Raw genomic sequence first — 4,547 nt, 5'->3', positions numbered from 1 at the left:
CCATTTGCCATATGCAAGCACATACTGGGTAATTATTGAAGAAAACATTTAAATATAGTTGGTGTTCAAAATAATCATTTATGAGAAGAGGGCTGCTATGTTGTTAGTGTTACGTATTCCCTGACACACATTTGCTTTAAGTTTATTTAAATGTCAGACTCTGGTGTTGTGGTCAGAACTTTTAAGTTGTGATATTTAGGTAAAACACAATTTTCTTCTCTGCAGTTAAAGTGGAAAAATGTAAAGTTTATTACCAGTAACTTCAAGCACTTTGTCAGTATTATTGTCTTTTGTTGGTTGTTTTTCTCCCTTTTGATATTTCTCTTATTTTCATTCACCAGAGACCAGTAAGGTGGATTATGTGTTGTTCCAGGCTGCCACAGCCGTCATGGAGGCTGTGGTTCGGGAATGGATCCTGCTGGAGAAAACCAGCATTGAATCTCTGCGGGCATTTCTCCTCACCTACGTCTTACAGAGACCCAAGTAAGCAAGACATGAAAGAGGAAGGCAGAGGCCTCAGCTTCTTTCACAAAGCACTGGGACCCTGTGTACACAGTTTTGTTCCACCTAATGTACCACATGTGATCAGGTGACAGTAAAGAACCTTGACCTGCACCTTGAAAACACACAAAGCCAGGACTTAGACACCTTCTGGGTGCCTAGCTGTGATTTCTGAATAGACCGAGGCAGCAAAGGGGTTGAAGCCAGCCCACCCCTGGTATGCACTGTGCTGCAAATTAAGGAAGTAACAAACGGTCTGTGTGTGAAAAGGTAATCAGCTCAATACAGAGATGCAGACTTTTATATATATATATACATTTGCTGTCTATAGAATTCACCTGACTAAGCTGCGCAAACTAAATTTAAAATAAAATACAATTTTGAACATAAATAAGACACACCAGTGTTAAAGCCGCGGGAGTCCACAAGTTAATATTGGAACTGTTCAAACTCTTTGTGAAGTGTGCAGCTCTTGTTATAGTACAAGGCTGAGCTGCCAAATGTATATAAAGACATTTTAAACCCTTCACACACCCTTGCAATATTCTAAACAATGTTTATAAACTCTCAACGCTCTAAAAGAGACGGAATGTCTTGAGTTCAACTCCCTGCCTCCTTTGCTCTCAAACACCTGCAAGCTCTCTCAGCCACACTCACTTCTCCTCTCTGCACGGAGATCAGCTGATCAGCTGCAGCAGGAAGTTTATCCTACAGTATGTGGTGTAGGTGCAGGAGGTGCTAAATAATTTTAAATAATTTATTTTAAATAAAAATTCTATGCCGATCGTGCAGCTCATCCATCAATCAGCCTATTATGTTTCCATCCATCCATCATCTTTTACCCGCTTCTTCCATTTTGGGTCACGAGGGTCGCTGGTGCCCATGTCCAGCAATCACTGTGCGAGGGGCGGGGGACACCCTGGACGGGTCTCCAGTCCATCACAGGGACACATAGAGACAAACAACCGTTCACTCTCTCACATCTAGGGACAGAGTTACCAGTCAGGCTAACATGCAAGTTTTTGGTCTGTGGGAGGAAACTGGAGTACCTGGAGAAAACCCACACATGCACGGAGAGAACTCCACCCAGAAAGACCCCCGGACCAGGATTTGAACCGGCAACCTTCTAGCTGAGAGACAGCAGCTCTACCAGTTGCACCACCGTGCTGCCCCCAATTATGTGTCATTCAATTCAATTCTGTTTATTCCTAAAGCTCCAAGTCACAACAGAAGTCGTCTCAAGGCACTGAACAGAAACATACATCTATAAAAATCGTCCGCCCGCCCGTCCGTCCGTCCATCCATCCATCCATCCATCCATCCATCCATCCATCCACTCACCCACTTCCGCTTATTCCAAAGTCATGTCTTGGGGGCAGCATCTTGAGCAGGCTCTCCACAGCCTCTTCCAGCTCTTCTGGGAAGACTCCAAGGTGTTCCCAGACCAACAGAGAGACGTAGTCTATCCAGTGTGTCCTGGATCTTCTCCAGGGTCTCCTTCCAGTCGGACATGCCCGAAGCACCTCCCTAGGGAGGCGCCAGGGAGCATCCTTACCAGATGCCCAAACCACCTCAACTGGCTCCTCTCTATGTGGAGGAGCAGTGGTTCTACTCTGAGTCTCTCCTGAAACCTGAACTTCTCACCCTGTCTCTGAGGGAGAGTCCAGCTATCCTGCAGAGGAAACTCATTTCAACCTCCTGGATGCACGATCTCATTCTTTCAGTCTCTACCAGAGTTCATGACCAGAGGTGAGGGGAGGAACGTAGACCGACCGGTAAACAGAGAGCTTTGTCTTACAGCTCAGCTCCCTCTTCACCACAACGGACCAGTACAGAGTACGCAATACTGCAGACGCTGCACCAAAATTATATTATTATTATTATTAAAATAATAATTGAACATTATTTATCTGAGGAGCAGCTTTGAGTTTAACTCCATCACAGAACTCTCATCTTGAACAAGCATGAAGGCGACAGTGAAAGAAAAACTCCCTCATGAGGAAGAAACCTTTAGCAGAACCAGGATCAGGACAAGAGGACCATCTGCTTCGACCGGCTGGGTTTGGTAGGAACAGATACACAATGGCAGGTCAAGATAGAAATAGTATCAAATGAAAACTATTAAATTTTAACAATTCATTTAAGGAAATGAGGTCAATTTGTCGTCTAGTAGTCTAAGTCTATAGCAGCATGACAAGCCAACCCTAACTATAGGATTTATGAAAAAGTAAAGTCTTAATCCCAGTCTTCAAACTGGACAATGTGTCAGCCTCATGGACAGAAACTGGAAGTCGGTTCCACAAGAGAGGAGCCTGAGAACTGAAAGATCTGCCTCCTGTTCTGCTGCTGGAAACTCTAGGAACCACAAGTAAACCTGCAGTCTGAGAGCAAAGTGTTCTGTTAGTAAAATATGGAACAATAAGATCTGTAATATAAGATGGAGCTAGGTTGTTGAGAGCTTTGTAGGTTAGAAGTAGGATTTTGAATTCAGTTGTCATGTCCAATCTTACTTTGAAAAACTGGGATGGAGCAAGTTCACAAAAACTGAACGGTGAAGTAGCGAGGGACCAAGTTTTCCTTTTTATTAGCAAACACGAGTCTGAAGAAATGCTACAAAATAACTTGCTGTTTCACATTGCAACAAAGTTTAAGCAGTTTTTTTAGCATTTTTATTTGCTATATTTGTTTGGAAAATAGAATTATAAAAGGCTAGAAAAGTGATTTTTTTTTCGATGTGTCAATAACTTGCTTAGACTAAACTTTGGGCTTCTCCGGTTGGACTTGAGTCTTTTTTCTGAGTGAATCGTTGCCACCTATAAATAGAACTGAGTGTATATAGTTCTAAGAAAACTATCTGCCACTGTAGTCAGGGACAAAACACTCGTTTCCTCCTTTGTTTCCTGCCTGCCTACTCATCATTGTACCCTTTCAGGACAATAGCCCTTCACAGCAGTGACCAAATGTCTCCCTGTTCCCTGCAGCCTGCAGAAGTATGTCCGAGAGCAGATCCTGCTGGCTGTGGCCGTCATTGTGAAAAGAGGCTCTCTGGACAAAAGCATCAACTGTAAAAGCATCTTTCATGAGGTCGGACAGCTCATCAGCAGCGGGAACCCCACAGTGGTAAGACCTGGATCATTCATATTCAGCGTTTGGGGCGGTCCATTCTTCACTACTAAGAAGTTTATCAGTGTAAGTTGGAATATGCAGATTTCTTCTGTGACCATCAAGTGAGGCCAAAGGATGCAAAAAAATCTTTAAATTAGAAGTTTTACCTACCGCAATTCTCGGGCTGCAGAACGCACCTCTGTCTAAGCCGCACATACTAAATATAAGATGAATCATAATTTTGTACATGAATAAGATGATCCGGTTATTAAGCCACGGGAATCTTCATCGTCTGGATCTGTGGCCAGCTCCAGCAGTGTGCAGCTTTCTTGTTGTAGTACAAGGATCAGCCACCAGATTCACAGAATATAGCTTGTTTTCAGCACACGTTCAGAATCAGAATGAACTTTATTTTCATTGCACAGTTAAGTACAGTGAAATCTCGTTCCATGCGTCTGAAGGGTAGACGGAAGTGTACGTGGCAGCAGCTTCTATGAAGCGCTGCCCTTATCACCTAGATAAGAAAAGGGAAGAAAACATGAGGAGAGAAGGTAGAAAAAAAAAATCTGTCGCATCGTGTCCTTGACACAGGGCATAGTGTAAAGATATCTTTAAAATCTACCTCAGCACAAGCAACGTAGAGAGACCTCATACATTTTGCAGGGGGGGGGGGGGGGGGGGCTACAAGATGGTGTGATTGTCCATGAACACTCAGATAGTTTCCATAGTCCTGATAAGGATGTTACAATGTCTCTCAGCCGGTCCACTCTTATAAGGGTCCACAGATTTTCTGGGGTGGGGGGTCGGGGGTGGGTGAGCAAGGAGGGAGGGGGCAGAGCAGAGTTTCTTAATTTATGTATCCACCAGGAGCAATTTGATACAAGTTGGCCTATCGAAGGCCAGCGGGGCAGCCAAATTCAGATAAACAACAATTGTTTTGG

At 43.8% G+C, this 4,547-nt stretch overlaps 1 long non-coding RNA gene across 1 annotated transcript in view; it reads left to right on the top strand.

The window, feature by feature from the left end:
• The first annotated feature begins 3,582 nt into the window (after positions 1-3,582).
• LOC119419728 overlaps positions 3,583-4,547 on the top strand; it is a 12,108-nt gene continuing 11,143 nt past the window's right edge. The window contains exon 1 of the long non-coding RNA XR_005187270.1: positions 3,583-3,621. This is a non-coding gene — a long non-coding RNA (uncharacterized LOC119419728). The remainder of the gene's footprint in view (positions 3,622-4,547) is intronic.

This window comes from Nematolebias whitei, chromosome 13, assembly GCF_014905685.2.
Source record: "Nematolebias whitei isolate Nwh7 chromosome 13, NemWhi1, whole genome shotgun sequence".
Taxonomy (NCBI): Eukaryota; Metazoa; Chordata; class Actinopteri; order Cyprinodontiformes; family Rivulidae; genus Nematolebias; species Nematolebias whitei.
The sequence above is the reverse complement of the archived record's forward strand: the minus strand, read 5'-3'. Positions and strand labels throughout refer to the sequence as shown.